At 50.1% G+C, this 23,490-nt stretch overlaps 1 protein-coding gene across 1 annotated transcript in view; it reads right to left on the reverse strand.

Moving 5' to 3' along the window:
- Positions 1-23,490, reverse strand: part of ZBTB7C (zinc finger and BTB domain containing 7C) — a 305,567-nt gene that overhangs the window by 156,217 nt on the left and 125,860 nt on the right. The window contains exon 2 of the mRNA XM_052660518.1: positions 508-566. The gene's annotated coding sequence lies outside the window, so the exon portion shown is untranslated. The remainder of the gene's footprint in view (positions 1-507; positions 567-23,490) is intronic.

The following is a 23,490-nucleotide window of genomic DNA, read 5'->3' on the forward strand; positions in this document are numbered from 1 at the left end:
AGAGCCTGAACCTGCAGCCTCTCTTGTATTTCTCAGGGCCACCAGATAGTACCAGGCATCTGGTGAATTAACAGTACTCCCAGACTGAGTAATGGACAGGGTCATATGATTGCTCTCAGTTTAACACACTGCTAAATGGCTTGTATGAGAGTTTCCTGTTCTAAATAAGATCACCCTAGCAGCAAACTTGGAATTGTGCAAACTGTTCGTGGCCCCAGGGCAAAAAATTAAAAAAAAAAAAAAGAACACACATCATCTTCATACCAAAGGAGTCCGGCTTTCCTCACACACCAATCGACCCTATCATGAGCCAGTGGGCACCCTCCACTCAGAGCCTTCACAGCCTTCTGTCCCTGGGTCCAATCCCACCCAGCCAGAGGCACCTTCCAGAAGAACCAAAAGCTCAACTTCATCCAGGTCACGTTCCCTTCCCCAAATGGGGAAACCCACCCACTTCCCAGGAACACTGTCAAACCACAGACCGAAGAAAGCAAAATTCAGACTCACAAGCGACCACGTCTTCTTAAATTTCAGGCCAGCAGTTTCTGTGCAAACCTGCTCATTTCCTGCAAAGAGAAGAAAGGGATGGAGAAGCATATTAGCATCTGCTCTGGGTATCCTTCAGCAGTTTCCTGGCCGACCTCTGGCTTCTGCACCTTCTCTGCGTTCTCACTCCCAGCAGCACTCTCCCCTCCCAGGAACACCGCGTGCTAGCTGGGTGGGCGCCCCTGGCAAGATCCCCCCTCCTCCGGCCGTGGGTTCGGCCCACGTCGCCTCCCTCCCCCTCCCCGGCGCCATGCCAGTCTCAGATTGACCACTGCCTCCAATTCCCTGAAGGCGCTGGGCTTCTTCCCACTCGGAGTGAGGCCTCCTCTTCTGTAGCATGGGGTTGCCTAGCAACCCTGTGCGCCAGCTCGGAAGGCCCTCCTAAATTGGACCTCACAGCACAGGGCATCTCCTTGTACAGCTGCCTGAATCTTAACAATCTGGTTCTGAATAATAACACAATGGTAATTGCATGCATGGGCCCCAAACTACATTTAAATAATGTTCAAGAGCTGACACAAACCAACAAAGGCCAGAAAATGCATTTCGGAGGTTGACTGTAGGGCCAGGCAGGACGTTCGGTGCGGGAGGGAGTTGACACCAAAGACTTGAGTTAATGACAATGCCAACCTGAACTGTGCATTCTCCTGCCTCTCTGCTTGAGCATGTCACTACTTTAATGTATTTTAAGTGAGTCTGGGATCTGTAGAGGCAATTTAATGGCCAGCGGTAGTGACGCCTCAAGACAGGGTGTCTTTTAGTTCTTCGGCAATGTTCGGAGAGATTTTTGGAGGAGGTGGGGAGGACATAGGACCAGAAGGGAGCACTGTGCCTGTGTGATTTCCCGTGGCCTTTACGACCGTGGCTAAATACATTTTAGAAGGTAGGAGAAAGAACTTACCAAGCAAGAGTGCAGAGCATCTGCTCCCTCAGTGAGGGACAAATTCAACATGACTGATGCGTTTCAGGATAAGAAGTGAAGGAAAAGAGGCCTTGACACTGGCTAGCATGCAGACGGAAGCCGCTTAGTATGGCGTGGGGAAAGGCCGCGTGCACGCAGAGTCCAGCCTGCAATCTGTGTCCCTGGCAGAGGGTAATGAAGAGCTCTGCTCAAGGCAGAAGAGTCTTCACGCGTGGGAAACAGCAGGCTGACAATCTGTTCCTCATGGAGTGATAGCAGTGAGGGTCAGCTGATCACCCCTGATGATTTGAAAACCCAAAGCACTTGTTTTTAAAAGCTCAAAATCGTCCTGCAAGGGACTTAAACAGATAGTCGCACACCCATGTTCATAGCAGCATCACTCACAACAGGCAGGAGACGGGAGAAACCCAAGAGTCCATTGGACGAATGGGTGAATAAAATGCAGTCCACATGTATGACGGAATGTTACTCAGACTTAAAAGGAAGGGAATTCTGATATATCCTTCAACATGGATGAACTAGAGGACATTATGGTAAGTGAAAATAAGACAAAAGGACAAATGCTGTATGATTTTACTCATATGGGTATCCGGGCTTCCCTGGTGGCTCAGACGGTAAAGAATCCTCCTGCAATGCAGGAGACCTGGGTTCGACCCCTGAGTTGGGAAGATCCCTTAGAGAAGGGAACAGCTACCCACTCTAGTATCCTTGCCTGGAGAATTCCATGGACAGAGGAGCCTGGCAGGCTACAGTCCATGGGGTCGCAAAGAGTCAGACACGACTGAACCGACTTTCACACTTCACTCACAGGGCAGTCAAATTCATAAAGACAGAAAGTAGAATAGAGAGGTTACCAGGAGTTGGGGAATGGTGAGTTAGTGTTTAATTTGGGGAAGATGAAGATGAAACCATACGTTCTAGAGATGTATGGTAGCAATAGCTGCGCAACAATGTGAACAAACAATGCCACTAACCTATACATTTAAAGATGGTTAATATGGTAAATGTTATCCATGCTGCTGCTGCTGCTGCTAAGTCGTTTCAGTCGTGTCCGACTCTGTGCAACCCCATAGACGGCAGCCCACCAGGCTCCGCTGTCCCTGGGATTCTCCAGGCAAGAACACTGGAGTGGGTTGCCATTTCCTTCTCCAATGCATGAAAGTGAAAAGTGAAAGTGAAGTTGCTCAGTCCTGTCTGACTCTTTGCGACCCCATGGACTGCAGCCCACCAGGCTCCTCCGTCCATGGGATTTTCCAGGCAAGAGTACTGGAGTGGCTTGCCACTGCCTTCTCCGAATGTTATGCATATTTTACCATAATCAAAAAAAAAGATCCTCCTGTGGTAATATAGCTTTTCTCACTCAAGGACAAACTGGGCTGTGTGACTGGGCCAGGGACCCCATGGCTTGCAAACATGGTGTTCATGCAGCGTCATCACGGATGCAGGTGTCTGAGCATAAGAAACAGGATCTCCTCGTGCCCACTTCACGGAGTCCGAACCCCATCCCTGCCAGAGTGGGGACCCCTTCCACCCAGCCGGGCCATCCCCCACACCCGAGACCGGCTTCCTCCCCCAGGCACATGGGCTCCTTCTCACCCATGCTGCCTGCCCAGAAAGCCGTTTCCTGTGGCCTCCACCAAACCAAATCCGACCCTTTCTAGTGGATCTACATTCTGCGAACGTCACAAAGCGACCATCAAGCATTTATTTGGGAACGATTCTATATTCATGTCTGAAAGGTTTGTCTCTCCCCTAAATTCTCTGGAAGGACCTTTGGACCAGGATCGTCACTAACGTTTTTTGTCTGCAACAGGCTCTGAGCGCACTGTGTGCTGTTCCCTTAAATCTCTGGGAGGGAAAACTGGCTGTGCCTCCTTTCACAGGGAATCCGGGCACAGCTCCCTGCCTGGGGTGCAGAGCATACGTGCTGGCTGCAGAACCCTCGAGCTAGATACTCCAGGCAGGCGAGCGGGTCCCTCCAGCCACTTAGAGGTGTAACTCAATGTGTGCGATAAACAATCGAACATTTACAGATTTTATTAATTTGGAAAGGTCATTAGAGCTAACAGCTTCTGTGAGTGAGAGTGAATAAATAGCATGGATAATTTTTTTTTCTGTATCCTGATTTTTTTTTTCTTGGAACGTGCTTTAGGCCTCAAAAAATATTGTACGAGGGAAAAAAAAGGGAGAAAACATCCAGGATTAGGACTTCCCTGGGAGTCCAGTGGTTAAGACTTTGCCTTCCAATGTAGGGTTCAACAGTGGCCAGAAAACCAAACAGAATACAGAAACAATACTGTAACAAATTCAATTCAATAAAGACCTGAAAAAATCCAGGCTTGTGAGACAAGAAGAGTCTGACCGGAGCTCCCGACAAGCCTCATTCCCTCTTTGAGCCTTGGTCTTCTCCTTTGCTAGTTAAGGGAGTGATCACAAAGGTCCCTTCCCACAATTATGGTCTGCGGTGAGAATGTGAAGCTATCAACTTTCCAAGCTAATAGTTACCCATCCCTCACCCCATCCATCCTCCCAAATGTTGGGCACGTCTTCACCTCTGGAGAAATAAAGTTGAAGTTCATGGCCCCTCAGCCAGCAAAAGGTCCTTAATGATTTCAGGTGCCTTCCTGGACCCTGACCTGGGGGCTCTCAAACCCAACAATCTGGCTGCCTTGCTCTCATTAAAGAACACTCCAGACTAATGACTAGTTTCCTCGAATCTCCGGGAAGAGCTGGAAATGGGCCAAAGGACGTCATCACCCAGGCTCCGTCTCCCCAGCCCTTGGCTCCATGACGAGTCAGCGCTGTCTGTCAAGGGCCAGACCTCTGCAGGGAGCGCACGCCTGGCTCTCCCCAAGGAGACACGGAACCAGAGGTCAAGGTGCCGAGGGGTCTGGCTCCAGCCTGCTGTCATGTGTAGAAACGCTTGGCCCTTGACCAGGCTGTGCAGTCTGACCTCCCTCCCTTTCTTCACTCTCATCCCCTCTTCTCTCCTCCCTGAGTGTACAGACACTGAGAAGGTGGGAAGCCCACATATGTCTGCAAATGTGTGGCCACAAACATCTAGGCCCTCTTCTCTGATTGCTCCTGGCTTTCAGTATCAATAGGAAGACTAAGTGTGACTCGGAACTATGAGACTAACAGCCTAACGCTCGTACTAACATTGGAGACCAGGGTTCGATTCCTGGGTCGGGAAGATTCCTTGGAGAAGGGAGTGGCAATTCACTCTAATTCTTTCTTGGGAAATCCCATAGAGAGGAACCTGGTGGGCTACCATCCACAGGGTCGTAAAGAGTTGGACACGACTGAGTGACTAACTCCAATATTAATTATATTAGCTAACACTTGTGTGATGCTTTATAATTTAAAGAAGTGTTTTCCCACATACCTGTCTGGCAGGTGGGATAGAGTTAACCGTTTACTGAGCGTTGGCAGTATTTCAGGGTCTTTGCTACCTATGGGGATGCACACAAGAGAAGGTGTTGTCCTTGCTTGCAAACTCCCTCCACGGCACTGTACAGTCAGGAAGATGGAAACACAGAGAAGCTGAGTGACCTTCTCAGAAGCATCCAGCTCACAAGCATCCTTGCTTAAACCAAGTCCTAGGACTCAGAAACTTTTCAAGGCCTGAGAGTTTAGTATGAAATCTCACCTGCATGATATCAACCAGAAGGGACCAGACAGAGGACTGCATGGTTTGGGGACCGTGTAAGTCTAGGCCCAGAATGAAACAGTGCCTGTGGGTCAGGCCATGTTTGGCCCTGGACACCCGAGAGGAGGAGGCCCCTGCACCCGAGGGTACAGGTCAGAGCCTGATGTAGACATGACCTTGGCCCCTTGTGACCTTTCTGCTCATGGATAAACACCATTGTTCTCGCTAGCACCTTTGCAGAGATGCTGCCTTGAGAGCTGATGCAAATTCATGAAGTCTTTTTCCTTCTTTCTTTTTTAAATCAGCACTAACCTTTCTCTTCTAAGAACTGCCACAGCACTTACAATCAACATGTGACAGAAACTTGGTGTTGTTCTTCTCAGGGTCTCTAATAGCTTTTTGAAAAACATCAAAAGTCCATTCTAGAGCAACCCTATAAACCCCTCACTTTACAACCAGGATACCTGACTCCAGAGAGGGCAAATGGCTCACCCCAGGTCACACCAAGGACAGGACCAGAAGCAGAACATGGGTCCCAGACTCCCAGCCTGGGGCCTGCACACACCCAGTGGGTGGTGGGAGGGTTCCCGTGCGTCCTGTGTACCCTGAGCCCCATAGCAGCCTCAGCAAGCACGCAGGGCTGGGAGGGGGCTGTCTGACGCTGGATGGCGGCAGGCGGACTCCAGCTTCCCCCACCCCACCCTGGGAATGACTTTGAAGTGACTGGCTCTACCTCACAGGGAGGGACAGAGGCTGTGAGAGGTGCCCTCAGGGGACAGGGAGGTCATTAGTCTCTGCTGCAGGGCCTTCCAGCTCCCAGGAGGCCATAATGCTCTGGGGTTTAGAGCCAGACTGACCCTGCCATTGACCAGCTATATGACCTTGGACAAGTGACTTAACCTCTCTCTGCTTTAGATTTTCACCAGCAAAATGGGCAGAATAATGGCACTGACCTCCTATCTCCTGGGGCTGAAGCAGAGATGAAATGAGCAAGTGGGACACGCTTGGCACCAGGTGCGGCATCTATGTTCTCTGGTGAGGACGGTGAGACCAGCTTTCCCCTGGGAGGTCAGCCCCTTTGGGGAACGCAGACTGTGTGCTCACTGCTAAGTGCCAGCTCCTAGCTCGAGCCCAGCACATGGATGAGCACTGACTGTGCTCCCATGGGAAGTGCTACTGGGCTGGTGGCAGCCCAGCACCTGGTGAGAAGACGCCTGGGCAGATAAGCTGTCACTAGCGTGGGTCAGCTGAGGTCTATGGTGACAGAGAGGCAGGGGCTTCTCTTCCCAGGATCCTTCAGAGGCTGTGTTATGTGGGTAAATTAACCACGCTGAGGTCATAAAATGGCACAGAATGTCCATCTTGTTTGTCTAGTCCTTACAGAACCAGACATGCTCTTCCCATAGGATCCAGCAAGCACCCAAGGGCGCTGAAAACTAATGTCCACACAAAAACCTGCACACAGAAGTTTATGGCAGCTTTACTCATAATTGGGCTTCCCTGGTGGCTCAGAGGTTAGAGAGGCTGCCTCCAATGCAAGTAGACCTGGGTTCGATCACTGGGTCGGGAAGATCCCCTGGAGAAGGAAATGGTAACCCACTCCAGTATCCTTGCCTGGAGAATCCCATGGATGGAGAAGCCTGGTAGAGCTACAGTCCACGGGGTCGCAAAGAGTCAAACACGACTGAGCAACTTCATCTTCCTTCACCTTTACTCATAATTACCAAAAGTGGAGGCCATCAAGATGTCCTTCAGTGGGTGAATGGAGAAATAAACTGTGGTACATCCATGCAATGGAATATTACTCAGTGCTAAAAAGAAATGCGTTATCAAGTCATGAAGACATCAAGGAGTCTTACATGTATATTACTAAGTGAAAGAAGCCAATCTGAATGGGCTACATACTATATGATTCCAACTATACAACCTTCTGGAAAAGGCAATGGCAACCCACTCCAGTGTTCTTGCCTGGAGAATCCCAGGGATGGGGGAGCTGGTGGGCTGCCGTCTATGGGGTCGCACAGAGTCGGGCACGACTGAAGTGACTTAGCAGCATACGACCTTCTGGAAAAGGCAAAACTATGGAGATATGAAAAAGATCAGTGGTTGCCAGAGGGAAGACAGTCCAGATGAACAGGTGAATCACAGGGGGCTTTTGGGGAAGCGAAACCATTCTGTGTGACCTTGTAATGGCAGACACATGGTTTTATACATTTGTCAAAACCCGTAAAACTGTACAACATACAGAGTGAACTCTAGTGTAAACTACGGACTTCAGTTAATAATGATATATCAACAGATTGACAGAGGCACACTATCATATATAAAACAGACAAACAACAGGGAATTACTATCTAGCACAGGGAACTATATTCAGTATCTTTTAATAAACTATAATGGAAAAGAACAAAAAATATAGATATACATACATATATACATACACGTATGTGTAACTGAATCACTTTGCTGCATACCTGAAGCAAACACAATATACTTCAATAAAATAACAAATAAAATAATGTATCAGTATTGGTTCACCAATTATCACAAATGTACCACATTAATGCAAGATAATAATAGCAGGGGAAACTTGGAGGGAGGGGAAGAAAGAGGGCATATGGGAACTTTGTACTTTCTGCTCAATTTTTCTATAAACCTAAAACTGTTCTAAAAAAAAAAAAAAAAAAGTCTATTAGTTAAAAAAACAACCAACCCCAAAACACAATACTCCCCATCACTGGGCCCCACTGGGCTACCAGGTGCCACCCTGGGGTCTTGGAGGAAGGTCCAGAGACCAACACGGTCCTTCCAACTAGAAGTACAACCACGCCTGTCCAAAGTGCTAGAGACTGTTTCGGAAAGCCAAGGGGGCAGGCCAGCAAGAGGCCCCCCTGCCCCGCCCAGCTGGTGAGGCAAACAGAAGCACGGACTCCAGCAACCGGGACACTTCTGCCTGCCAGGCAGTGACTAAGACTTAACTCACTCTTCCTGAGCACATGCCCTGTGCCAGGCTCACCATCACTGCCTTCTAGAAGGGAGTCAAACAGAGACCCAGCCCGTGCCCACAGCCAGACTCCACCCAGCCTTTACTGTTCCTCCACCCCCAACAGCCCATATAGTAGGTGCTCGATAAACATTCCTTAAATTCAACAGTGATTACTTGCATGCCTCTTTATTTCCCCATGAAAGGAAAGAATCTGATGGTAAGCCTCCCTTTCCTCCAGCAAACTACTGAGTATTTGCTGAACAGAATAAACAGCAGCACCCCCCACACCTTAGGGGAGACCTTGCGTTTGGTCCGGAGGCCACTTTCCCAATCCTGGGAGTACATTCAAAGGAGCTTCCCCCAGACACACTTGCACATGCGATGTTGCTTGGCATTGAGAGCCCACTCAACAAATGGACATCTCCCTGCTTTTCCCTGGAAAGGCTGGAAAATGTGTGTGTGTGTGTGTGTGTGTGTGTGTGTGTGTGTGTGTGTGTGTGTGTGTTCATTGCCAAGCAGCCTGCAGGGCAGTAGCGTGGCCCTTGGCCCCAGGGCCTGCCATGCAGGCACCTTGGGGAAACCCATGAGCTGAGGTCCAGCCGCAGGGCACCAGACCAGGTTGGTCTGCTCTGATTGAGAGAGAAGGAGAGAGAGGTGGGGGGATGGGGACAGGAAAGTGTGTGTGTGTCCCTGGAGAACAGTGTCTTCCAAGGCAACCAAATCCTCTCAGTCATTGCTTTGGATGGGGTGATGGCTCCCTTGGAAGTCTGAACTTCGGCGACCTTGGCCTAGAACCTTAAAATAGCCTAAGGAGGAGAAAGGGCTGAGCCCAGAGAGCCGAAGCTAAAGCTGGGGCCTGGGGCCTGGGATAGGGGAGGCGACAGAGCCTGTCCAAGGAACAGAGGCCTAATCTCTCTGGTCAGGCTGCCCAGCCCCAGTCTGACTGCTCAGTCACACACACTTTCGTTTTTGTCTGGCCTCAGGGAAGCGTTCCTGGTCTTGGGCAAATCTGAGCCAGGGCTGCCAGCAGATCCTGGCCTGAGGAACAGGGAAAGGTTGTTCAGGCCCCTGCCCCCAGGGCCCCTGCCCACACTGCCAGGGTAAGAAGCAGGAGGGCGCCCAATGAGGGGGTCCTTCCCCATGCTCTCTGGCTGGTGAAGCAGGATGGTGAAAGTTCAGCAGAACCTGAGTAGAGGCAGGGGGATGATAGAGAATATTTGACGCTGTAATATTGAACAACGGTTTAAATCTGGAGAAAAATGTTTTCTTTCTGTAACATAAGGAGGAAAGCGTGACAAAGCCTTCACGACCGCAGGGCTCCTGAAGAAGTCATCTCAGCACAGAATTCCCGCAGGGGCCGAGGGGCGGAAGGGAGTCTCCTGGGTTTAATAAGAAGGTTCACTGTGCCTGACTTTATTGGCTGATGGGGTCTGGGGCCGCGGGGGCTGCCCACTCTGCCTGTCGGCCTGGTTCTGCTGCCTAGTGGGGCTGGGATTTCAAGGCTGGTGTGGGCACGCGTGTGGGGAAGAGAACCGGAGGGCCCTGGGAGCAAGGCTGCCTCGTCAGCCCCCGCGGGGATGGACATCAGGCTGGCAAAGACGGCATTCGGAGCTCCACACAGCGGACCCGGAGGCGGGCCTGCTGCGTCTTCGCTGACCACAGGCTTCCCGTCGGTGACTTTTCCTGCCTGTGTGGGTCTTGCCCTTGTCCTGGGGCCCTGCATCCTATCACTCATGCTCCTCCCTGTATCTAAACCTACTTTCCAGGAAGTTCTATCTCACCTGGTGTCCAGTGTGATAGGAATAACTAATATCAGGCTTTCTCTGGTGGCTCAGACAGTAAAGAATTCGCCTGCAATGCAGGAGGCCCGACTTGGATCCCTGGGTCGGGAAGAACTCCTAGAGAAGGAAATGGCAACCCGCTCCAGTACTCTTGCCTGGAGAATTCCACGGACAGAGGAGCCGGGTGGGCTACAGTCCATGGGGCCGCAAAGAGTCAGACACAACTGAGCAACGAGCACGCTTTCTCTCAGAGAAAAAGATGCTTTCAGCCCCCTTTCAGATGGAAGAAAAAAACTGATCCCCCGGGAAAGGATTGACTTGACTTTTTATTTTCAAACTTCGCTGTTTACTCTGCACCTCAATGATGAGCAGGACAGGCCTGCAGGTGACTCTGTACCTGCAGGTGCGGTGGCCAGTAGGATCCAGGCAGTGCATGGTGTAGCAGCTGTCTGGACAGGGGAGGGGCGACCCCCACAGCAGGAGGGGGGCACCTGGCGAAGGCTGCCTCCGCAGCTGTCCCCTGCGGCCCCTGCTCCCCCGGGACTGCATCACTCCGCTCAGGACCGCATCACTCCCCCCGGCACGGACACACCGTTTTATTATCCACACAAGGGCATTTTGAGAATGAAAGCGGACACTGATCATAGTCAGCGGAGGACAGTAGGCATAAAGCGGCCGTCCCAGGCCAACCACGACATGTCCCTCCAGCCGTGTCAACCAACCTCTGGGGCCTGGGAAAGCTCAGTCAGAACTCTTCCCTGGAAGAGAAGTCCCACCGCCCGACTTAGAAAAAGTTGTCTCCTCAACCACCGAGCTTCCGCTCCCAGGAGGCGTCAGAAGCGATCCCCGACAGAGGCCCCCAGGCGCACCAGGGCCGCCGGAAGCACTACGTGCATCTGTGTGAAGTACCAGAACTGTCCTGGCCACCCGCCCACCTGGAAGGCCCACCCTCCGATTTCCCCGCAGGTCCCCCCAGCTCTCACTCCCTGTAAGAAGTCTGCCCGGACACCCCACACCCCTCGGCATTTTGTGCATCACCGTCTCAGCTCCTCGGGCACGTGGTCATCTTCCCCACCTGCTCAAGCGCTCTGTGGGGAGGTGCCATCACGTGTCATTCATCTCCGGCCCCGCCCATCCTGACTCCTCCCTGCCCCAACCCCAGTGCCTTGCGTACAGGAAGTCTCTGATTTAAAGGTTTTTGAAGGAATCGGCCATGAAATTAAAAGACGCTTACTCCTTGGAAGAAAAGTTATGACCAACCTAGATAGCATGTTGAAAAGCAGAGACATTACTTTGCCAACAAAGGTCTGTCTAGTCAAGGCTATGGTTTTTCCAGTGGTCATGTATGGATGTGAGAGTTGGACTGTGAAGAAAGCTGAGCGCCGAAGAATTGATGCTTTTAACTGTGGTGTTGGAGAATACTCTTGAGAGTCCCTTGGACTGCAAGGAGATCCAACCAGTCCGTCCTAAAGATCAGTCCTGGGTGTTCTTTGGAAGGACTGATGCTGAAGCTGAAACTCCGGGAGATGGTGATGGACAGGGAGGCCTGGGGTGCTGTGATTCATGGGGTCACAAAGAGTCAGGCACGACTGAGTGACTGAACTGAACTGAACTGAAGGAACGGAGTTGAACTGAACTACAACTTTCCCTTGAGAACTGGGGACCCAGGGATGGAACCCAGTCTCCTACAGCCCGTCGGAAGTTCGTGGTTCTCCCACATCAACTTTTCAGGACAAATATTCCTGAATCTCTATGTCCACTGTGGGGGCTTTACTGGTGAAATTTGTGCAGTCCTACAGGGTGGTGATTGTGAAGTGGGAGTGTCTGAAATAAAATCCAGAAAGGGTCTCAAGAAGAACTCCAATTTTATAGTTCAGGAGAGGTGTTGGGTTGAACCTGGGTGAGAACCTCTCCCCGGCACCTAAAATTGCCCTACATCTTGGAAATATGAGAAAGCAGTCAAGACTAAGTGCAGGAGGGCGGTACATGCAGTAAGCTCAGTGGGTAATCAGGGAGGGCTTCCTGGAGGCAACAGACAGTAAGCAGAAGCTTGAAGGAAGGGGAAGATATGAAGAGTCCGGGCAAAGGGCAGTCTAGAAAGAGAGACTCTTAGCAAACAGGCATAAGTGGGAGTGGTCAAGCATAACCAGGGCAGTGAGTGAGCAGGTGTGGCCAGAGAAGGAGGTGTGTGTAGAGAGGCCAGAGTTGAGCCATGAGGGCAGATAAAGAACCCAAACAGCAGCTGCCTCTGAGCTTGAGTCTCACGTATGGAGTCACCCTGCTCCCTGTTCTCTCAGGGTGGGGTGGGGGGGCATCGTTTGGGGAGAGTTCAGTGTAGGCTGGAGCTACTGCTCAGGCTGCTGGGTGACAGCTGGGAGGCAGCAGAGGGGCTGATCCAGGTTGAAGCCATCCTCAGTTGTTTTTTTTTCCCTGCTTCTCCTTGGCTTCTCCTAGGCTTCTCCCAATTCTGCCAGTTTCGGGAAACCTGGCCAACTAAGCATCTGTGGCTCATAAGTGTGATCTCGCCCTGCATACCAGCCTCTGAGTCAGAAGAGTGGGAGTGAGTGTCCAGGAGATGAAGCCCACCACAAATAAGCTATGCAGGAAGCCCTCTTAGCTGAGATGATTAGTCAGTGAGCTGAAACATTTTAGCATCTCACATGTTTGTATATTCACTCAGTGAACTTTGGATATAAAGCCAAGATGTTTCTTTACCTTCACATCTCCTGAGTGTAATTGTTCTGATTGTCTTTCTGGCATAAATCACACTTATTTCTAAGCATGGTTTTCTTAAATGGAATGAGAAGCTAAATACACTGGCAAAATAATCTGAATGCAAAAGTCTCCCTCAATTTCATGACTATTTCCCCAACCTTTCCTGGTTGTTTCATCCACATCTAACTCAACAGCATTTTTTTATTAAACAAAATGAACTGTTGGGTTTTTTTTTTTTCCTTTTTGAGTCTTTCCAAATTTTCAACCAAGTTTTCATTGAAACAATTTCTTTCTTTTTTTTGCAATGGGATTTAATTGGTTTGTATAATACTTAATTAAATTGCATAATTACAATAGCAAGTTCCACTGGCATAAACAGGTTTGGGAAGTAAGCCAGCTGCCTCTAGGAAAGCATTCAGCTCAGCTGGTGGGAGCAGACACGGTGGACATTTTGGACAGCCGCCTTCCTGCCCCAAGTGTTCCTCCAGCTGTGGATATCAGTCAGAGGGATGGAGCGAGCTGATGAGTTTGGCAAGCTGGCTAACCGAGTCGTAGGGAGTGTCTAGTGCTCCGCTTATCAGGACTCAGGTTAAGGCTAGCACTCTGGGGACTAAGGACCTGGTACTGTCCCCCACCCCCATGGCGTCTTAGTCCTCACCTGGTTCTCTTTCTCCCACCTCCACACCTGTGCTGAGTGCCCCCTCCTCCGGATACTTCTCCCCTCTTCCCCTCCCACACTCCAAATCTCCTCTTGCTGCAGCTGTCCAGGAAGGATTTGGCAAACTAAGGCCTTCTGCTTTAGCGACAAGCAATGGCCAAATGTCATGGGAACTTCTTACACAGAGATGAGTTTCTAATGACGCAATTTCCGGCATCTGTGGTAGACTGGCTGAGAAGAGAGGTGAAGTCAGGGAACTGTCTGAGAGTTGTCCTTCAATCACTCCAGGCTGAAATTTTTGATCGTGTCCAACTGAGGCACAGCCGTACACACTCCCCCTAAGAATGGGGCTTTGGACTCACTTCTGCCTTTCATTTTTTCACGTTGCCACATCCACTATCTTCCTGGTGGCTCAGAGGTTAAAGCATCTGCCTCCAATGCGGGAGACCCGGGTTCGATCCCTGGGTCGGGAAGATCCCCTGGAGAAGGTAATGGTAATCCACTCCAGTATTCTTACCTGGAGAATCCCATGGACAGAGAAGCCTAGTAGGTTACAGTCCACGGGGTCGCAAAGAATCGGACATGACTGAGCGACTTCACCTTCACCTTCACCTTCACATCCACTATATGGTGTGGGATGCCCCTTTTAACCTCCCATATCAAGTGATTTTCTCTATGTCCAGCCTTCCCTATTTCATGAGTCACACAGAGCAAAAGTTAACATTTAACTTAAATGCCATCAAACCAACCAACCAATCAAAAGAATTAGGAGGGACATATAGCTCACTAAGAGATATTCTCCAGAGGAACACATTTGTACTGGACACTTGCTACTCTGACCCACCCATCATCCTTTCATCCTTCCTCTTGGCAGAACACCAATTTCCTCCAGATTACCACTTGCACCTCATAGCCAATGTATTTCTGAGGTGGGTTATGGCTTAAGTCAATAAGCTCAGTTCAGCTCCCTGGCTATAGTGACTGGAACAAATTCTATCACATAAGATGCAGGACATGTTCCCTGGGAAGCTCTTGGGGAGAAGCTCCATTATCAGAGATATTGAAGGTACATGTAAGGGCTGGAGCTACTGCAACCATTTTGCTACTATAAAAGAGTTCAGAGGACAGCACTGAGCTACAGAAAAATGGAGATCTCATCAAGCTATTCCTAAAGATCTCTCTGTTTTTGAACTTTATATTTACCTAAGCCAATAAATTCCATTTTTGTTGTTGTTGTTTTACTTTAAAAATTTAACACATATACAAGACTTGAAAAAGTAAAAGTAATAAAACCCAACAATGAAAAACAGCACTCTTGGCTACACACTGATTTCCAGTTCCCAGAGATAATCACTCTCAATTATTTAGCTATTTCTTATTGTCTTTTCTGGAGTAGAAACTGTCGATCCACTGCAGTATCCTTGCCTCGAAAATTCTATGGACAGAGGAGCCTGGAGGACTATAGTCCGTGGGGTCGCAGAGTCAGACACGACTGAGCGCACATCGCCAATCACTGATCTGTGGTCTGTAGTGACATATTTCTAAATGACATGCTGATTAGTCAGCTACAACTTTCAAAACATGCCACAGAACACCATAGACTTTGGTGGTTTAAACAATACAGATGTATTTCCCATAGTCCTGGAGGCTAGGAAATCCAAGTTCTAAGTGCCAACCAGTCTGGTTTCTGGGAGAGCCTGCTTCCTGGCTTGCAGATCTTCTCACTGTGTCTTCACACAGTCAAGAGTGAGTACCCTGGGGTCTCTCCAACAGACTGGTTCCAAATAGGAAAAGGAGTACATCAAGGCTGTATATTGTCACCCTGCTTATTTAACTTATATGCAGAGTACATCATGAGAAACGCTGGACTGGAAGAAACACAAGCTGGAATCAAGATTGCCGGGAGAAATATCAATCACCTCAGATATGCAGATGACACCACCCTTATGGCAGAAAGTGAAGAGGAGCTAAAAAGCCTCTTGATGAAAGTGAAAGAGGAGAGTGAAAAAGTTGGCCTAAAGCTCAACATTCAGAAAACGAAGATCATGGCATCTGGTCCCATCACTTCATGGGAAATAGATGGGGAAACAGTGGAAACAGTGTCAGACTTTATTTTTTGGGGCTCCAGAATCACTGCAGATGGTGACTGTAGCCATGAAATTAAAAGATGCTTACTCCTTGGAAGAAAAGTTATGACCAACCTAGATAGCATATTCAAAAGCAGAGACATTACTTTGCCGACTAAGGTCCGTCTAGTCAAGGATATGGTTTTTCCTGTGGTCATGTATGGATGTGAGAGTTGGACTGTGAAGAAGGCTGAGCACCGAAGAATTGATGCTTTTGAACTGTGGTGTTGGAGAAGACTCTTGAGAGTCCCTTGGACTGCAAGGAGATCCAACCAGTCCATTCTGAAGGAGATCAGCCCTTGGATTTCTTTGGAAGGAATGATGCTAAAGCTGAAACTCCAGTACTTTGGCTACCTCATGTGAAGAGTTGACTCATTGGAAAAGACTCTGATGCTGGGAGGGATTGGAGGCAGAAGGAGAAGGGGACGACAAAGGATGAGATGGCTGGATGGCATCACGGACTCGACGGACGTGAGTCTGAGTGAACTCCAGGAGATGGTGATGAACAGGGAGGCCTGGCGTGCTGTGATTCATGGGGTTGCAAAGAGTCGGACACGACTGAGCGACTGAACTGAACTGAACTGAACTGAATCAGGGCTCCCCCTATGATCTCACTTAACCTTAGTTACTTCCTTACTCCAAATAGAGACACACTGGGTTAGGGATATAATATTCGAATTCTTGAGGGCCACAGTTCAGTTCAGAGCACACACTATATATAACCACTTACAGAACTTCCATTTTTAGATATTATCTATTAGTGCCCCAGAGAGGAAGATGAGTTTTCCTATGCCCCTAACCCCGCCTCCTCTAAACCCACATTTCTGTCCTCTCCATTCTCCCAACAGAGTGATGCCACCATCTTGGTTAAAGCAATTGTCAGTGTTCACACTATGGTGACTGGGTAGCCACTGCTCACAGATAAGCCACGTGATGTTCCTTTCTTCCATAACATTTTCTCTAGTATTAAAAATAGCTTTGTATACACCTAACATTTATTTACAGGCTTCCCAGGTGGCTCAGTGGTAAATAATCTGTCTGCCAATGCAGAAGCTGCAGGAGATGGTGGATTTGATCCCTGGGTCAAGAAGATTCCCTGGAAAAGGAAATGGCAACCCACTCCAGTATTCAGAGAACTCCATGGACCAAGGAACCTGGCAGGCTACAGTCCATGGGGTCTCAAAGAGTCAGACATGATTGAGCATGCAATGCTTATTTGCACACACACGGAACTGTTCAAATCCCTTTCCAAACAGTTCAGTGCAATCTGTCCATTCCTTTTTGGTTTTTTCCAGGCATGATCCCATCCAGAGTTCTCCATGCTCCAAGTCCAGTCTGGACCTGAGCCTTCTGCACAGCTGTCACCTGGGACTTCTTACTCCTTGCTTCCTGAATCCCACACTATATTAGTGTCCATTGCTGCTGTAACACGTTACTGAAAACGAAGTGGCTTCAAACAACACAGATGTGTTGCCTTGCAGTTCTGCAGGTCAGAAGTCTGAAATGGGTCTCGCTGGACTAAATCAAGATGTTGGCAGCCTTCCTTTTGAAGCCTCTGGGGGAGAAGAGCTTCGAGAGGCTGTCTGCGTTTCCAGCTTCCAGAGGAACCCACAGTCCTTGGCTCAGAGCTCCTTCCTCCATCTCCTAGCCAAGTGACCTTGGGAGAGTCCTCCCCGGACATCATGACTCTCATCTGCTCCTCCACCTCCTTCCCTCGCTTCTAAGGACCCTTGTGATTACATTGGACCCAGAGGGATAACCCGGGATCATTGCCCCATCTCAGGGTCAGCTGTTAGCAATCTTCATTCCTTCTGCAAACTTAACTCCCCTTTGGCTGTGGAATCGCACCTTTTCACAGGTTCTGGGCATTAGGATGCCGTCATCTTTGGGGACCCATCACGTTGTCTGCTGTACCCGCCATTCTCATTTTGATGTACTCGCCTGCTTCATTGGTACGGGTGTGTAGAAGGTGCACCCGCTGAGACCATGCCTGCTTGAACCAACTTTATTCGCTCTCACTCTTGATAGTCTGTTTGGCTTTGAACAGAAAGGTGGAAACCACCTGCCCTTGGAAGACTGGAGGCATCGTCCCCATGTCCTCCAGTTTCCAGAGACACTGTTGGAAAGCTGAGTTCTGTCCTGTTTGTATGCAATCTACTTTCTTCCTCTCTGAAGGCTGTATGAAGCCTCACTTTGTCCTTAACCCTCTGGAGCTCCACCAGGACAGGTCATCTGGTGGGTCTCTGCATCCACTGTGACCCTCCATGTAGCCTGGAAGCCTGTGTCCTTCAGTCCTACGGACTTTTTCACACAGCTTTTCCAATAATCTCCATCCCCTCGAGTGTCTGTGCTCTCTATTTCTGGAACCCTTACTGCTGATCCTCGTGGACCGAGTTTCTAAATCTCCTGATTATTTTTTTCCTACTTCCTACATTGTTGTCTTCTTTTCCTACTTTCTAAGAAAGTCCCTCAACTCACCTTTCAAACCTTCCACTGATTTTTAAATTTCTGCTGTTATATGTTTAACTTCTTAGAGTCCTTCCTTATTCTTTGAATGTTCCTTTTTTATAACCCCCATTCTCATTTTATGGATGTATTATCTCCTCTTATCTCTCTGAGGACATTAAGTATAGTTTTATTGAAGTTGTCTTCCGCTCCTAGACTTGGCTTTCATCCCTTCAGCTCCTTCCCCCCGCCCCCCCAGTTGTTTGTTTTTTTCCCCTCTCTCTTGATCTCACATGTTACAGAGTTTTCTTTTCACAAATGCCAGGTAATCCTTGACCAGCATTAATAGTTAAGAGCAAGACACTAAAGAGTCAGTGATTTCTCTATGGGTGATTGGGTAGAAATCTGTTTATTTCTTTGGGGGAATATACACATACATAAACACACGAACAGGCAGATACATACATACAAACATATATTTGTATGTGTAGGTATGTATATGCAGACAAACATACATATACACACACATATACACACATGCTCGCGTATATACACACTCAAGTACACATATGTATCTACACAAACACACACACACATACGTAAACACACATACATACGCACATATACATACCTATTCACATGTACCGTATGTGTAGAATTTTTTCCTTTTGGGCCAATCAGTTTACTTGCAAAGGACCCTTCCAATCACTCTGCTTGGGGGACAGACACTGGGATACCAGTATTCTTGGGGCAGAGAGTAGAGAGGAGCTGGAAGTCTCACCACTTGCGATGTAATCTTTAAATAAATGCTCTCATTTTGAGTCTAGTGTGCAAACTTGCTCTCAGCTGCACACAGTGTCTCAGGGTCCAGAATTTCACTGAATCATATTTTTTTTGAAAAGAAACTTCTAGTCTTTGGCCAAAGCAGAGAGCGGAAGTTTACAGGAGTGGCTCTGGGTGTAAGGATTCTTCATGCGAATTTTCAACGCCGTTCCTCATCTTACCTTCAGAAGTATGTGATTCCCATTTCTGCTCTGCTTGAGGGTTGGCAGGGGGTGGGATGACTGCTTCTCGAGCTTTCTTCTCACTACCCACCCTTGGGTTTCATCTCTCTGCTCAGTGAGCAGCCATCCACCCATAGACTCCCGCCTCCACACCTTTGCTGGCATCTCCCACCTGCTCTCTGCTCCTCCCCTGCACTCCCTGTCCTTGGGGCATCAGGCTCTGTCATTTTCTTTAGTGCCATGGGTGGAGGGGTGATTAGAAAGGGGGCTGAGATAAATAGATGTGGCCAAGGCATCGTGTTTAACCAGAGGTCTCCCTTGGGGCTGCTCGAGGTGGCATTTCCACTCCCGAGAACCAGACGGCATCCTGCCTCACACACTGCAGCCTGCGCTCCCCTCCTGAGCCCTAGGCACACACGGCTGCCCTGCCCACCCCCACCAGGGCAGCCGGTTCCCAGTGCACTGCCCAATTCAGGGTCCACAGACCCCTGTCACACTTCCTCTGATTGCAGCGCCGAGAGCTTCTAGTGAGTTCTACCCACTCTTGTTAACAGTCCTCGGCTCCCACTCCCATTTAAGTTGCTTCCTCACCTGCTCAACTTGAGTACAGAACCTGGATGAATACAGCAAGCAACACCTCCGCATTGTAGACAGTGATGTCCCCAGACACTCTGCAGAGCGGCTTGGTCATGAAGAAGCAGCCAAGAACCCATCACAGGCACAGGCTACCCCAAATCATTCACATCTTCCACCTGGCCTCTTTTGCAAACCTCCTTGAGTCCGCAGGTCAGAAAATCCCACCCAGACACATTCTAGGATCCACTCTTAGTATGCAGTCCTGGCAGATGGCCCAAAGTGGCCGATCCCAAGCAAGACAAGGATGACCAATCTAACCCCTGCCACAGAGACAGATTCTTTATCAACATTAGGCTCACGGATACTCCACCACACCAACTACAAGCAGGCAGGCATAAAACATCTAATACCACAGGTACCAGGTGTAAATCTAGAGCAGAGGACACTGGCTAGCGCATTATTACAGTTTTCTTGTCAATATGATTAAAATTCACTGAGTCATCAGGATCAAGTCTTCCAGAAGTCCTGTGCCCCCCACGAAGTGTGGCCCAGAGCTGCTATCAGCCATCTGCCCTCCTCCAGGCTCAGACTTTATGCAACAGCAATCTAATAAAGGCGCTGGGTCCACGCAGCCTCGTGGGTGGGCAAGAAGTAGGTGGACTCTGTCTCTTGGGCAGCCTTGAAAAGCCACAGATGTGGTCTCATTCCCTGGGGGAGAGGCCAGTGCTGAATGGCTTTTCTTAGCCCATGCAGGGCAGGGCCACTGCCCTGGGCACTGCCCTCTGGGCCCCACACAGATGGAGACACGCCCACAGCAAAGTAGGCCATGGCACCTGGGCAGGTGAGCTCTGCTTTCCATACAAGATTGGGTCTAAGCAGCCGAACGCCTCAAATCTCATTTAAGCCCACGAAAGGCATTGTTATTTAAGCCATTTCTGTAAAGTGAATCATTCCCTCTCCTCAATCCCCTCTCCTCCCACAAAGCGCATCATTTATCTGTTCTTCAGAGATTCAGAGTCTGAAACCCAGGCATGCTGTAAAGAAGACTCAGCTACTTTAAAATGATTGTTTGAAAATAACAACAACAATGCCGGAAACTCCCACCCTCCCCTGACAGCTATGCCTGAGTGCCTGGAAGCAGTTATAAGCCTCGGCTGAAAACCCAGGAGGCTGGCAGCCCACTGAAGGGATGCTTCTGTAGATCCCAGTCAACCTGATCAGATCTCATCTTCGGTCCATTCCCATGACGACACCACCCTGGCTCGACCTGGTCCACCCTCTGGCAAGGCCTGGACGGAGCCCCAGTGATTCATGACTTGGATTTTCCAAGTGTCTCTACCTCCTTCCCTGTTGCGGAGCCCTGCTTCTCCATCTGCACTCACAGGTGTCCTGCCTTTCCCCAAGCCTCTTCCCTGCGTCTTTTCCAGAGCCACCTCCATTGTCTTGGCCTCAGGCACCTCTTTCTTTAAAAATCCATGATGAAATATTCCAGACATACAAAGAGGCATAAAAAATAACATCACAAACACCTGTGTCCCCACCACCCAGCCGCATAAATAAAAGGCAGCTCTCTCTAATCCTGGGCCCACATCCCTCTCGGACACCACACCTCCTGACACCACGCCTCCCAGCAGCCTTTGTTCCATTCTTCCTCGGGAAAAGCCCAGGTTGCGGCATACTTCCCAGGTGTCACCTGGACTCTCTGCGTTGATTCTCCCTCTGCCCTTCTTGGTGGGCACCCCCAGCCCCCAGCCTCCCATCTCCCTTTGTGATTTGACTGCTTCCTTATTCCAGAGGACTTCCCTGGTGGCTCAGATGGTAAAGAGTCTGCCTGCAATGCAGGAGACCCGGGATCAATTCCTGGTTTAGGAAGATCCCCAGGAGAAGGGAATGGCAGCCCACTCCAGTATTCTTTGCCTGGAGAATGCCATGGACAGAGGACCCTGGCGGGCTACAGTCCATGGGGTTGCAAACAGTGACTGACACACTTTCTTATCCTAGAGGGGACCAGCTCGCCAAGGTCCCAGTCTCCCTGGAAGTTACACAGGTGGGTCAGTGGACCTAAGACTTTCAGTGGGTGATACCACGGGCAGGACTACGTCCTTCCTTCCCACACCAGTGCGCTTGTAGACATGCGTGACCTCTTTGTCCATCAGGTGCTGGGCTGGGAAGGAGGCTGGACAGGGGAACACTCTGCCTTCCGTGCCTTGCACTTCCTGGGGGGCAACAGACGTATGCACAGAGGCAGCCCCCAAATCAACTGGGCAGTCTGGGGTCTGGGGGATCCACCTGTGCAGCAAGCATGGGGGCTGCTGAGGCCTGGGGAGGCTGAGAAGAACTGAGGCTGAGCTCCTGGGGTGGCTGAGATGGTGACAGAGAGGCGCAGGCTGGGACCTTCCAGATGAGAGCTGGTAAGTCAGTAGGGAGAGTGGGCAGAGAAGGGACCCAACCTGGCAGCGGAGAACGGAGATGAGGTGGGCAAACGGAGCCCAGCTGGGTGGGGTGCAGGGTGGCACTGGGCTGAGGAGGTGGGTTTTGATACTGGGAAAGTGGGGGTGCCCGCTTTTGTCAGGCCCACCGGGTTCTCAGATCTCGCTCGGGGGAGGGGTGCCCTTTGTCACGGCCTCCCCAGCCTGATCACTGACTGTGCTGTTGACTTTGGCACGGCCCAGGCAGGGGTGGGGGTGACTGCGAACGCCCTCTCACCTGCAGCCCGCCCAGGAAACAAAGGCGCCTACAGAGCCAGGAGGCTCCACAGTGCCTGGCACCCAGCACACGGGGCAGGGGGCGGAGTTCAGGCACGAGGGGCGTTCCGTGCCACCTCCTGCCTGCGCCCCTGGCCTTGTTCTCCCCTGGGCCCCAGGGCCGCCCACCCCAGTGCCGATCCAGGCCCTTTGTGGAGCAGGTGTGTTAGGGCATGGGTGTCTGGCTTTGGTGCCATCTGTCAGCCTCCACTCCTTTTCCTGTCTAAGGCCCTCCGTGCCACTTCCCTCCGGTCCCACCTTTCCAGCAAAGTCCATATGCCCAAGTGGCTGAAAACAACCCAAAGCGTGTCCTCGAGGGTGGCTGTAATTCAGCAGAGCCAAAGTCCTAGGTCAAGGTTCAGGCAAGGAGCAGGGGAGGCGTCCACACTGAAAGCCCCCTGCCGAGGACCGCAGGCCTCCCCGAGCTCCTCTGGGAGGGCTGTGCTACACCCACCCTACCTGGGGAAACCCGGAAGCTGTTGAGAAGAAGGCTAACAGTATGAGTCCATTTTAAGGACGCTCTGAGATATGGATGAGCAGACTCTGTCATCTCTTGATTCTAGAAACACGCTCTGATGGTGCCAGCAGCAGGGGCAGCAGCTCTATGGAGCTGCCTTCAGTTGCTTTTCTTTTTTTAATTAATTTTTATTGACATATAGTTGATTTACAATGTTGCGTTAGTTTTGATGTACAGCAAAGTGATTCAGATATATAATTTTTTTTTTCTCTTTTCTTTTTTGAGGTGGGGTATGCTCTAGTGGTAAAGAGTGGCACTAGTGGTAAAGAATCTGCCTGTGATACAGGGGACATGATGAGACATGGGCTTGATCCCTGGGCTGGGAAGATCCCCCGGAGAAGGACATGGCAACCCACACCAGTATTCTTGCCTGGGAAATCCCATGGACAGAGGAGCCTGGTGGCTACAGTCCGTGAGGTTGCAAGAGTCAGACACAGCTTAGCGACTAAACCACCACCACCTGAACCAGGCAGCCCAGCCTGTCAACCACAGTGTTAGGCTTTCCTTGCATGTCTGTAGTGGGAGACCCTCAATGATGGGCCTCACCCATTCTCTTCAAGATGCCCACCACCTTTTGCATCGTTTCTATCCCTGATTTATATATACCCAAGTGACTACTCCATGAAGTACTGTCTGGTGGAGAGAGAATACCCAGAATAGGGTCCCCCCAAAATAGACACACTGCAGGGGGGTAGGCCCCTCCTCTCCACCTCCCCAATCGTCCCATACCCAGTCTCATACTCAAGACCCTGTAAAGTTTCCCTGTAAACCTTCCCAACCCCGACCCACACTGCTCTTTCCAGCTAAATGCACACTGCTCT

Source organism: Budorcas taxicolor, chromosome 22, assembly GCF_023091745.1.
Source record: "Budorcas taxicolor isolate Tak-1 chromosome 22, Takin1.1, whole genome shotgun sequence".
In the NCBI taxonomy this organism is placed as follows: domain Eukaryota; kingdom Metazoa; phylum Chordata; class Mammalia; order Artiodactyla; family Bovidae; genus Budorcas; species Budorcas taxicolor.